Source organism: Salvelinus alpinus, unplaced genomic scaffold (genome assembly GCF_045679555.1).
Source record: "Salvelinus alpinus unplaced genomic scaffold, SLU_Salpinus.1 scaffold_126, whole genome shotgun sequence".
Taxonomy (NCBI): domain Eukaryota; kingdom Metazoa; phylum Chordata; class Actinopteri; order Salmoniformes; family Salmonidae; genus Salvelinus; species Salvelinus alpinus.
This window is the reverse complement of record NW_027256067.1, coordinates 13,928-27,450: the sequence shown is the minus strand read 5'-3', so window position 1 is coordinate 27,450 and position 13,523 is coordinate 13,928.

Genomic DNA, 13,523 nt, shown 5'->3' with positions numbered 1-13,523 from the left:
GGTTCTAGTTGATGGACTAGTGGGTTATTAGAGGGCTGGTTCTAGTTGATGTACTAGTGGGTTATTAGAGGGCTGGTTCTAGTTGATGTACTAGTGGGTTATTAGAGGGCTGGTTCTAGTTGATGTACTAGTGGGTTATTAGAGGGCTGGTTCTAGTTGATGTACTAGTGGGTTATTAGAGGGCTGGTTCTAGTTGATGTACTAGTGGGTTATTAGAGGGCTGGTTCTAGTTGATGTACTAGTGGGTTATTAGAGGGCTGGTCAGCTGGTTCTAGTTTATGTACTAGTGGGTTATTAGAGGGCTGGTCCTAGTTGATGTACTAGTGGGTTAGTAGAGGGCTGGTTCTAGTTGATGTACTAGTGGGTTATCAGAGGGCTGGTTCTAGTTGATGTACTAGTGGGTTATTAGAGGGCTGGTCCTAGTTGATGTACTAGTGGGTTATTAGAGGGCTGGTTCTAGTTGATGTACTAGTGGGTTATTAGAGGGCTGGTTCTAGTTGATGTACTAGTGGGTTATTAGAGGGCTGGTTCTAGTTGATGTACTAGTGGGTTAGTAGAGGGCTGGTTCTAGTTGATGTACTAGTGGGTTATTAGAGGGCTGGTTCTAGTTGATGTACTAGTGGGTTATTAGAGGGCTGGTTCTAGTTGATGTACTAGTGGGTTATTAGAGGGCTGGTTCTAGTTGATGTACTAGTGGGTTATTAGAGGGCTGGTTCTAGTTGATGTACTAGTGGGTTATTAGAGGGCTGGTTCTAGTTGATGTACTAGTGGGTTATTAGAGGGCTGGTTCTAGTTGATGTACTAGTGGGTTAGTAGAGGGCTGGTTCTAGTTGATGTACTAGTGGGTTATTAGAGGGCTGGTTCTAGTTGATGTACTAGTGGGTTATTAGAGGGCTGGTTCTAGTTGATGTACTAGTGGGTTATTAGAGGGCTGGTTCTAGTTGATGTACTAGTGGGTTATTAGAGGGCTGGTCCTAGTTGATGTACTAGTGGGTTATTAGAGGGCTGGTTCTAGTTGATGTACTAGTGGGTTATTAGAGGGCTGGTTCTAGTTGATGTACTAGTGGGTTATTAGAGGGCTGGTTCTAGTTGATGTACTAGTGGGTTATTAGAGGGCTGGTTCTAGTTGATGTACTAGTGGGTTATTAGAGGGCTGGTCCTAGTTGATGTACTAGTGGGTTATTAGAGGGCTGGTTCTAGTTGATGTACTAGTGGGTTATTAGAGGGCTGGTTCTAGTTGATGTACTAGTGGGTTATTAGAGGGCTGGTTCTAGTTGATGTACTAGTGGGTTATTAGAGGGCTGGTTCTAGTTGATGTACTAGTGGGTTATCAGAGGGCTGGTTCTAGTTGATGTACTAGTGGGTTATTAGAGGGCTGGTCCTAGTTGATGTACTAGTGGGTTATTAGAGGGCTGGTTCTAGTTGATGTACTAGTGGGTTATTAGAGGGCTGGTTCTAGTTGATGTACTAGTGGGTTATTAGAGGGCTGGTTCTAGTTGATGTACTAGTGGGTTATTAGAGGGCTGGTTCTAGTTGATGTACTAGTGGGTTATTAGAGGGCTGGTTCTAGTTGATGTACTAGTGGGTTATTAGAGGGCTGGTTCTAGTTGATGTACTAGTGGGTTATTAGAGGGCTGGTTCTAGTTGATGTACTAGTGGGTTATTAGAGGGCTGGTCAGCTGGTTCTAGTTGATGTACTAGTGGGTTATTAGAGGGCTGGTCCTAGTTGATGTACTAGTGGGTTATTAGAGGGCTGGTTCTAGTTGATGTACTAGTGGGTTATTAGAGGGCTGGTCAGCTGGTTCTAGTTGATGTACTAGTGGGTTATTAGAGGGCTGGTTCTAGTTGATGTACTAGTGGGTTATTAGAGGGCTGGTTCTAGTTGATGTACTAGTGGGTTATTAGAGGGCTGGTCAGCTGGTTCTAGTTGATGTACTAGTGGGTTATTAGAGGGCTGGTTCTAGTTGATGTACTAGTGGGTTATTAGAGGGCTGGTTCTAGTTGATGTACTAGTGGGTTATTAGAGGGCTGGTTCTAGTTGATGTACTAGTGGGTTATTAGAGGGCTGGTTCTAGTTGATGTACTAGTGGGTTATTAGAGGGCTGGTTCTAGTTGATGTACTAGTGGGTTATCAGAGGGCTGGTTCTAGTTGATGTACTAGTGGGTTATTAGAGGGCTGGTTCTAGTTGATGTACTAGTGGGTTATTAGAGGGCTGGTTCTAGTTGATGTACTAGTGGGTTATTAGAGGGCTGGTTCTAGTTGATGTACTAGTGGGTTATTAGAGGGCTGGTTCTAGTTGATGTACTAGTGGGTTATTAGAGGGCTGGTTCTAGTTGATGTACTAGTGGGTTATTAGAGGGCTGGTTCTAGTTGATGTACTAGTGGGTTATTAGAGGGCTGGTTCTAGTTGATGTACTAGTGGGTTATTAGAGGGCTGGTTCTAGTTGATGTACTAGTGGGTTATTAGAGGGCTGGTTCTAGTTGATGTACTAGTGGGTTATTAGAGGGCTGGTTCTAGTTGATGTACTAGTGGGTTATTAGAGGGCTGGTTCTAGTTGATGTACTAGTGGGTTATTAGAGGGCTGGTTCTAGTTGATGTACTAGTGGGTTATTAGAGGGCTGGTTCTAGTTGATGTACTAGTGGGTTATTAGAGGGCTGGTTCTAGTTGATGTACTAGTGGGTTATTAGAGGGCTGGTTCTAGTTGATGTACTAGTGGGTTATTAGAGGGCTGGTTCTAGTTGATGTACTAGTGGGTTATTAGAGGGCTGGTTCTAGTTGATGTACTAGTGGGTTATTAGAGGGCTGGTCCTAGTTGATGTACTAGTGGGTTATTAGAGGGCTGGTTCTAGTTGATGTACTAGTGGGTTATTAGAGGGCTGGTCCTAGTTGATGTACTAGTGGGTTATTAGAGAGCTGGTTCTAGTTGATGTACTAGTGGGTTATTAGAGGGCTGGTTCTAGTTGATGTACTAGTGGGTTATTAGAGAGCTGGTTCTAGTTGATGTACTAGTGGGTTATTAGAGAGCTGGTTCTAGTTGATGTACTAGTGGGTTATTAGAGAGCTGGTTCTAGTTGATGTACTAGTGGGTTATTAGAGGGCTGGTTCTAGTTGATGTACTAGTGGGTTATTAGAGAGCTGGTTCTAGTTGATGTACTAGTGGGTTATTAGAGAGCTGGTTCTAGTTGATGTACTAGTGGGTTATTAGAGGGCTGGTTCTAGTTGATGTACTAGTGGGTTATTAGAGAGCTGGTTCTAGTTGATGTACTAGTGGGTTATTAGAGAGCTGGTTCTAGTTGATGTACTAGTGGGTTATTAGAGGGCTGGTTCTAGTTGATGTACTAGTGGGTTATTAGAGGGCTGGTTCTAGTTGATGTACTAGTGGGTTATTAGAGGGCTGGTCAGCTGGTTCTAGTTGATGTACTAGTGGGTTATTAGAGGGCTGGTTCTAGTTGATGTACTAGTGGGTTATTAGAGGGCTGGTTCTAGTTGATGTACTAGTGGGTTATTAGAGGGCTGGTTCTAGTTGATGTACTAGTGGGTTATCAGAGGGCTGGTTCTAGTTGATGTACTAGTGGGTTATTAGAGGGCTGGTCAGCTGGTTCTAGTTGATGTACTAGTGGGTTATTAGAGGGCTGGTTCTAGTTGATGTACTAGTGGGTTATTAGAGGGCTGGTTCTAGTTGATGTACTAGTGGGTTATTAGAGGGCTGGTTCTAGTTGATGTACTAGTGGGTTATCAGAGGGCTGGTTCTAGTTGATGTACTAGTGGGTTATCAGAGGGCTGGTTCTAGTTGATGTACTAGTGGGTTATTAGAGGGCTGGTTCTAGTTGATGTACTAGTGGGTTATTAGAGGGCTGGTTCTAGTTGATGTACTAGTGGGTTATTAGAGGGCTGGTTCTAGTTGATGTACTAGTGGGTTATTAGAGGGCTGGTTCTAGTTGATGTACTAGTGGGTTATTAGAGGGCTGGTTCTAGTTGATGTACTAGTGGGTTATTAGAGGGCTGGTTCTAGTTGATGTACTAGTGGGTTATTAGAGGGCTGGTTCTAGTTGATGTACTAGTGGGTTATTAGAGGGCTGGTTCTAGTTGATGTACTAGTGGGTTATTAGAGGGCTGGTTCCAGTTGATGTACTAGTGGGTTATTAGAGGGCTGGTTCTAGTTGATGTACTAGTGGGTTATTAGAGGGCTGGTTCTAGTTGATGTACTAGTGGGTTATTAGAGGGCTGGTTCTAGTTGATGTACTAGTGGGTTATTAGAGGGCTGGTTCCAGTTGATGTACTAGTGGGTTATTAGAGGGCTGGTTCTAGTTGATGTACTAGTGGGTTATTAGAGGGCTGGTTCTAGTTGATGTACTAGTGGGTTATTAGAGGGCTGGTCCTAGTTGATGTACTAGTGGGTTATTAGAGGGCTGGTTCTAGTTGATGTACTAGTGGGTTATTAGAGGGCTGGTCAGCTAGTTCTAGTTGATGTACTAGTGGGTTATTAGAGGGCTGGTTCTAGTTGATGTACTAGTGGGTTATTAGAGGGCTGGTTCTAGTTGATGTACTAGTGGGTTAGTAGAGGGCTGGTTCTAGTTGATGTACTAGTGGGTTATTAGAGGGCTGGTTCTAGTTGATGTACTAGTGGGTTATTAGAGGGCTGGTTCTAGTTGATGTACTAGTGGGTTATTAGAGGGCTGGTTCTAGTTGATGTACTAGTGGGTTATTAGAGGGCTGGTTCTAGTTGATGTACTAGTGGGTTATTAGAGGGCTGGTTCTAGTTGATGTACTAGTGGGTTATTAGAGGGCTGGTTCTAGTTGATGTACTAGTGGGTTATTAGAGGGCTGGTTCTAGTTGATGTACTAGTGGGTTATTAGAGGGCTGGTTCTAGTTGATGTACTAGTGGGTTATTAGAGGGCTGGTCCTAGTTGATGTACTAGTGGGTTATTAGAGGGCTGGTCCTAGTTGATGTACTAGTGGGTTATTAGAGGGCTGGTCCTAGTTGATGTACTAGTGGGTTATTAGAGGGCTGGTTCTAGTTGATGTACTAGTGGGTTATTAGAGGGCTGGTTCTAGTTGATGTACTAGTGGGTTATTAGAGGGCTGGTTCTAGTTGATGTACTAGTGGGTTATTAGAGGGCTGGTTCTAGTTGATGTACTAGTGGGTTATTAGAGGGCTGGTTCTAGTTGATGTACTAGTGGGTTATTAGAGGGCTGGTCCTAGTTGATGTACTAGTGGGTTATTAGAGAGCTGGTTCTAGTTGATGTACTAGTGGGTTATTAGAGAGCTGGTTCTAGTTGATGTACTAGTGGGTTATTAGAGGGCTGGTTCTAGTTGATGTACTAGTGGGTTATTAGAGGGCTGGTTCTAGTTGATGTACTAGTGGGTTATTAGAGAGCTGGTTCTAGTTGATGTACTAGTGGGTTATTAGAGAGCTGGTTCTAGTTGATGTACTAGTGGGTTATTAGAGAGCTGGTTCTAGTTGATGTACTAGTGGGTTATTAGAGGGCTGGTTCTAGTTGATGTACTAGTGGGTTATTAGAGAGCTGGTTCTAGTTGATGTACTAGTGGGTTATTAGAGGGCTGGTTCTAGTTGATGTACTAGTGGGTTATTAGAGGGCTGGTTCTAGTTGATGTACTAGTGGGTTATTAGAGAGCTGGTTCTAGTTGATGTACTAGTGGGTTATTAGAGGGCTGGTTCTAGTTGATGTACTAGTGGGTTATTAGAGGGCTGGTTCTAGTTGATGTACTAGTGGGTTATTAGAGGGCTGGTTCTAGTTGATGTACTAGTGGGTTATTAGAGGGCTGGTTCTAGTTGATGTACTAGTGGGTTATTAGAGGGCTGGTTCTAGTTGATGTACTAGTGGGTTATTAGAGGGCTGGTTCTAGTTGATGTACTAGTGGGTTATTAGAGGGCTGGTTCTAGTTGATGTACTAGTGGGTTATTAGAGGGCTGGTTCCAGTTGATGTACTAGTGGGTTATTAGAGGGCTGGTTCTAGTTGATGTACTAGTGGGTTATTAGAGGGCTGGTTCTAGTTGATGTACTAGTGGGTTATTAGAGGGCTGGTTCTAGTTGATGTACTAGTGGGTTATTAGAGGGCTGGTTCTAGTTGATGTACTAGTGGGTTATTAGAGGGCTGGTTCTAGTTGATGTACTAGTGGGTTATTAGAGGGCTGGTCCTAGTTGATGTACTAGTGGGTTATTAGAGGGCTGGTTCTAGTTGATGTACTAGTGGGTTATTAGAGGGCTGGTTCTGGTTGATGTACTAGTGGGTTATTAGAGGGCTGGTTCTAGTTGATGTACTAGTGGGTTATTAGAGGGCTGGTTCTAGTTGATGTACTAGTGGGTTATTAGAGGGCTGGTTCTAGTTGATGTACTAGTGGGTTATTAGAGGGCTGGTTCTAGTTGATGTACTAGTGGGTTATTAGAGGGCTGGTTCTAGTTGATGTACTAGTGGGTTAGTAGAGGGCTGGTTCTAGTTGATGTACTAGTGGGTTATTAGAGGGCTGGTTCTAGTTGATGTACTAGTGGGTTATTAGAGGGCTGGTTCTAGTTGATGTACTAGTGGGTTATTAGAGGGCTGGTTCTAGTTGATGTACTAGTGGGTTATTAGAGGGCTGGTTCTAGTTGATGTACTAGTGGGTTATTAGAGGGCTGGTTCTAGTTGATGTACTAGTGGGTTATTAGAGGGCTGGTCCTAGTTGATGTACTAGTGGGTTATTAAAGGGCTGGTTCTAGTTGATGTACTAGTGGGTTATTAAAGGGCTGGTTCTAGTTGATGTACTAGTGGGTTATTAGAGGGCTGGTTCTAGTTGATGTACTAGTGGGTTATTAGAGGGCTGGTTCTAGTTGATGTACTAGTGGGTTATTAGAGGGCTGGTTCTAGTTGATGTACTAGTGGGTTATTAGAGGGCTGGTTCTAGTTGATGGACTAGTGGGTTATTAGAGGGCTGGTTCTAGTTGATGGACTAGTGGGTTATTAGAGGGCTGGTTCTAGTTGATGTACTAGTGGGTTATTAGAGGGCTGGTTCTAGTTGATGTACTAGTGGGTTATTAGAGGGCTGGTTCTAGTTGATGTACTAGTGGGTTATTAGAGGGCTGGTTCTAGTTGATGTACTAGTGGGTTATTAGAGGGCTGGTTCTAGTTGATGTACTAGTGGGTTATTAGAGGGCTGGTTCTAGTTGATGTACTAGTGGGTTATTAGAGGGCTGGTTCTAGTTGATGTACTAGTGGGTTATTAGAGGGCTGGTTCTAGTTGATGTACTAGTGGGTTATTAGAGGGCTGGTTCTAGTTGATGTACTAGTGGGTTATTAGAGGGCTGGTCCTAGTTGATGTACTAGTGGGTTATTAGAGGGCTGGTTCTAGTTGATGTACTAGTGGGTTATTAGAGGGCTGGTCAGCTGGTTCTAGTTGATGTACTAGTGGGTTATTAGAGGGCTGGTTCTAGTTGATGTACTAGTGGGTTATTAGAGGGCTGGTTCTAGTTGATGTACTAGTGGGTTAGTAGAGGGCTGGTTCTAGTTGATGTACTAGTGGGTTATTAGAGGGCTGGTTCTAGTTGATGTACTAGTGGGTTATTAGAGGGCTGGTTCTAGTTGATGTACTAGTGGGTTATTAGAGGGCTGGTTCTAGTTGATGTACTAGTGGGTTATTAGAGGGCTGGTTCTAGTTGATGTACTAGTGGGTTATTAGAGGGCTGGTTCTAGTTGATGTACTAGTGGGTTATTAGAGGGCTGGTTCTAGTTGATGTACTAGTGGGTTATTAGAGGGCTGGTCCTAGTTGATGTACTAGTGGGTTATTAGAGGGCTGGTTCTAGTTGATGTACTAGTGGGTTATTAGAGAGCTGGTTCTAGTTGATGTACTAGTGGGTTATTAGAGAGCTGGTTCTAGTTGATGTACTAGTGGGTTATTAGAGGGCTGGTTCTAGTTGATGTACTAGTGGGTTATTAGAGGGCTGGTTCTAGTTGATGTACTAGTGGGTTATTAGAGGGCTGGTTCTAGTTGATGTACTAGTGGGTTATTAGAGGGCTGGTTCTAGTTGATGTACTAGTGGGTTATTAGAGGGCTGGTTCTAGTTGATGTACTAGTGGGTTATTAGAGGGCTGGTTCTAGTTGATGTACTAGTGGGTTATTAGAGGGCTGGTTCTAGTTGATGTACTAGTGGGTTATTAGAGGGCTGGTTCTAGTTGATGTACTAGTGGGTTATTAGAGGGCTGGTCCTAGTTGATGTACTAGTGGGTTATTAGAGGGCTGGTTCTAGTTGATGTACTAGTGGGTTATTAGAGGGCTGGTTCTAGTTGATGTACTAGTGGGTTATTAGAGGGCTGGTTCTAGTTGATGTACTAGTGGGTTATTAGAGGGCTGGTTCTAGTTGATGTACTAGTGGGTTATTAGAGGGCTGGTTCTAGTTGATGTACTAGTGGGTTATTAGAGGGCTGGTTCTAGTTGATGTACTAGTGGGTTATTAGAGGGCTGGTCCTAGTTGATGTACTAGTGGGTTATTAGAGAGCTGGTTCTAGTTGATGTACTAGTGGGTTATTAGAGGGCTGGTTCTAGTTGATGTACTAGTGGGTTATTAGAGGGCTGGTTCTAGTTGATGTACTAGTGGGTTATTAGAGGGCTGGTTCTAGTTGATGTACTAGTGGGTTATTAGAGAGCTGGTTCTAGTTGATGTACTAGTGGGTTATTAGAGAGCTGGTTCTAGTTGATGTACTAGTGGGTTATTAGAGAGCTGGTTCTAGTTGATGTACTAGTGGGTTATTAGAGGGCTGGTTCTAGTTGATGTACTAGTGGGTTATTAGAGAGCTGGTTCTAGTTGATGTACTAGTGGGTTATTAGAGAGCTGGTTCTAGTTGATGTACTAGTGGGTTATTAGAGGGCTGGTTCTAGTTGATGTACTAGTGGGTTATTAGAGAGCTGGTTCTAGTTGATGTACTAGTGGGTTATTAGAGAGCTGGTTCTAGTTGATGTACTAGTGGGTTATTAGAGGGCTGGTTCTAGTTGATGTACTAGTGGGTTATTAGAGAGCTGGTTCTAGTTGATGTACTAGTGGGTTATTAGAGAGCTGGTTCTAGTTGATGTACTAGTGGGTTATTAGAGGGCTGGTTCTAGTTGATGTACTAGTGGGTTATTAGAGGGCTGGTTCTAGTTGATGTACTAGTGGGTTATTAGAGGGCTGGTTCTAGTTGATGTACTAGTGGGTTATTAGAGGGCTGGTTCTAGTTGATGTACTAGTGGGTTATTAGAGGGCTGGTTCTAGTTGATGTACTAGTGGGTTATTAGAGGGCTGGTTCTAGTTGATGTACTAGTGGGTTATTAGAGGGCTGGTTCCAGTTGATGTACTAGTGGGTTATTAGAGGGCTGGTTCTAGTTGATGTACTAGTGGGTTATTAGAGGGCTGGTTCTAGTTGATGTACTAGTGGGTTATTAGAGGGCTGGTTCTAGTTGATGTACTAGTGGGTTATTAGAGGGCTGGTTCTAGTTGATGTACTAGTGGGTTATTAGAGGGCTGGTTCTAGTTGATGTACTAGTGGGTTATTAGAGGGCTGGTCCTAGTTGATGTACTAGTGGGTTATTAGAGAGCTGGTTCTAGTTGATGTACTAGTGGGTTATTAGAAGGCTGGTTCTAGTTGATGTACTAGTGGGTTATTAGAGGGCTGGTTCTAGTTGATGTACTAGTGGGTTATTAGAGGGCTGGTTCTAGTTGATGTACTAGTGGGTTATTAGAGGGCTGGTTCTAGTTGATGTACTAGTGGGTTATTAGAGGGCTGGTTCTAGTTGATGTACTAGTGGGTTATTAGAGGGCTGGTTCTAGTTGATGTACTAGTGGGTTATTAGAGGGCTGGTTCTAGTTGATGTACTAGTGGGTTATTAGAGGGCTGGTTCCAGTTGATGTACTAGTGGGTTATTAGAGGGCTGGTTCTAGTTGATGTACTAGTGGGTTATTAGAGGGCTGGTTCTAGTTGATGTACTAGTGGGTTATTAGAGGGCTGGTTCTAGTTGATGTACTAGTGGGTTATTAGAGGGCTGGTTCTAGTTGATGTACTAGTGGGTTATTAGAGGGCTGGTTCTAGTTGATGTACTAGTGGGTTATTAGAGGGCTGGTCCTAGTTGATGTACTAGTGGGTTATTAGAGGGCTGGTTCTAGTTGATGTACTAGTGGGTTATTAGAGGGCTGGTTCTAGTTGATGTACTAGTGGGTTATTAGAGGGCTGGTTCTAGTTGATGTACTAGTGGGTTATTAGAGGGCTGGTTCTAGTTGATGTACTAGTGGGTTATTAGAGGGCTGGTCAGCTGGTTCTAGTTGATGTACTAGTGGGTTATTAGAGGGCTGGTTCTAGTTGATGTACTAGTGGGTTATTAGAGGGCTGGTTCTAGTTGATGTACTAGTGGGTTAGTAGAGGGCTGGTTCTAGTTGATGTACTAGTGGGTTATTAGAGGGCTGGTTCTAGTTGATGTACTAGTGGGTTATTAGAGGGCTGGTTCTAGTTGATGTACTAGTGGGTTATTAGAGGGCTGGTTCTAGTTGATGTACTAGTGGGTTATTAGAGGGCTGGTTCTAGTTGATGTACTAGTGGGTTATTAGAGGGCTGGTTCTAGTTGATGTACTAGTGGGTTATTAGAGGGCTGGTCCTAGTTGATGTACCAGTGGGTTATTAAAGGGCTGGTTCTAGTTGATGTACTAGTGGGTTATTAGAGGGCTGGTTCTAGTTGATGTACTAGTGGGTTATTAGAGGGCTGGTTCTAGTTGATGTACTAGTGGGTTATTAGAGGGCTGGTTCTAGTTGCTGTACTAGTGGGTTATTAGAGGGCTGGTTCTAGTTGCTGTACTAGTGGGTTATTAGAGGGCTGGTTCTAGTTGATGGACTAGTGGGTTATTAGAGGGCTGGTTCTAGTTGATGGACTAGTGGGTTATTAGAGGGCTGGTTCTAGTTGATGTACTAGTGGGTTATTAGAGGGCTGGTTCTAGTTGATGTACTAGTGGGTTATTAGAGGGCTGGTTCTAGTTGATGGACTAGTGGGTTATTAGAGGGCTGGTTCTAGTTGATGTACTAGTGGGTTATTAGAGGGCTGGTTCTAGTTGATGTACTAGTGGGTTATTAGAGGGCTGGTTCTAGTTGATGTACTAGTGGGTTATTAGAGGGCTGGTTCTAGTTGATGTACTAGTGGGTTATTAGAGGGCTGGTTCTAGTTGATGTACTAGTGGGTTATTAGAGGGCTGGTTCTAGTTGATGTACTAGTGGGTTATTAGAGGGCTGGTTCTAGTTGATGTACTAGTGGGTTATTAGAGGGCTGGTTCTAGTTGATGTACTAGTGGGTTATTAGAGGGCTGGTTCTAGTTGATGTACTAGTGGGTTATTAGAGGGCTGGTTCTAGTTGATGTACTAGTGGGTTATTAGAGGGCTGGTTCTAGTTGATGTACTAGTGGGTTATTAGAGGGCTGGTCCTAGTTGATGTACTAGTGGGTTATTAGAGGGCTGGTTCTAGTTGATGTACTAGTGGGTTATTAGAGGGCTGGTTCTAGTTGATGTACTAGTGGGTTATTAGAGGGCTGGTTCTAGTTGATGTACTAGTGGGTTATTAGAGGGCTGGTCAGCTGGTTCTAGTTGATGTACTAGTGGGTTATTAGAGGGCTGGTTCTAGTTGATGTACTAGTGGGTTATTAGAGGGCTGGTTCTAGTTGATGTACTAGTGGGTTAGTAGAGGGCTGGTTCTAGTTGATGTACTAGTGGGTTATTAGAGGGCTGGTTCTAGTTGATGTACTAGTGGGTTATTAGAGGGCTGGTTCTAGTTGATGTACTAGTGGGTTATTAGAGGGCTGGTTCTAGTTGATGTACTAGTGGGTTATTAGAGGGCTGGTTCTAGTTGATGTACTAGTGGGTTATTAGAGGGCTGGTTCTAGTTGATGTACTAGTGGGTTATTAGAGGGCTGGTCCTAGTTGATGTACTAGTGGGTTATTAAAGGGCTGGTCCTAGTTGATGTACTAGTGGGTTATTAAAGGGCTGGTTCTAGTTGATGTACTAGTGGGTTATTAAAGGGCTGGTTCTAGTTGATGTACTAGTGGGTTATTAGAGGGCTGGTTCTAGTTGATGTACTAGTGGGTTATTAGAGGGCTGGTTCTAGTTGATGTACTAGTGGGTTATTAGAGGGCTGGTTCTAGTTGATGTACTAGTGGGTTATTAGAGGGCTGGTTCTAGTTGATGGACTAGTGGGTTATTAGAGGGCTGGTTCTAGTTGATGGACTAGTGGGTTATTAGAGGGCTGGTTCTAGTTGATGTACTAGTGGGTTATTAGAGGGCTGGTTCTAGTTGATGTACTAGTGGGTTATTAGAGGGCTGGTTCTAGTTGATGTACTAGTGGGTTATTAGAGGGCTGGTTCTAGTTGATGTACTAGTGGGTTATTAGAGGGCTGGTTCTAGTTGATGTACTAGTGGGTTATTAGAGGGCTGGTTCTAGTTGATGTACTAGTGGGTTATTAGAGGGCTGGTTCTAGTTGATGTACTAGTGGGTTATTAGAGGGCTGGTTCTAGTTGATGTACTAGTGGGTTATTAGAGGGCTGGTTCTAGTTGATGTACTAGTGGGTTATTAGAGGGCTGGTTCTAGTTGATGTACTCGTGGGTTATTAGAGGGCTGGTTCTAGTTGATGTACTAGTGGGTTATTAGAGGGCTGGTTCTAGTTGATGTACTAGTGGGTTATTAGAGGGCTGGTTCTAGTTGATGTACTAGTGGGTTATTAGAGGGCTGGTTCTAGTTGATGTACTAGTGGGTTATTAGAGGGCTGGTTCTAGTTGATGTACTAGTGGGTTATTAGAGGGCTGGTTCTAGTTGATGTACTAGTGGGTTATTAGAGGGCTGGTTCTAGTTGATGTACTAGTGGGTTATTAGAGGGCTGGTTCTAGTTGATGTACTAGTGGGTTATTAGAGGGCTGGTTCTAGTTGATGTACTAGTGGGTTATTAGAGGGCTGGTTCTAGTTGATGTACTAGTGGGTTATTAGAGGGCTGGTCCTAGTTGATGTACTAGTGGGTTATTAGAGGGCTGGTTCTAGTTGATGTACTAGTGGGTTATTAGAGGGCTGGTTCTAGTTGATGTACTAGTGGGTTATTAGAGGGCTGGTTCTAGTTGATGTACTAGTGGGTTATTAGAGGGCTGGTCCTAGTTGATGTACTAGTGGGTTAGTAGAGGGCTGGTTCTAGTTGATGTACTAGTGGGTTATTAGAGGGCTGGTTCTAGTTGATGTACTAGTGGGTTATTAGAGGGCTGGTTCTAGTTGATGTACTAGTGGGTTATTAGAGGGCTGGTTCTAGTTGATGTACTAGTGGGTTATTAGAGGGCTGGTCCTAGTTGATGTACTAGTGGGTTATTAGAGGGCTGGTTCTAGTTGATGTACTAGTGGGTTATTAGAGGGCTGGTCCTAGTTGATGTACTAGTGGGTTATTAGAGGGCTGGTCCTAGTTGATGTACTAGTGGGTTATTAGAGGGCTGGTCCTAGTTGATGTACTAGTGGGTTAGTAGAGGGCTGGTTCTAGTTGA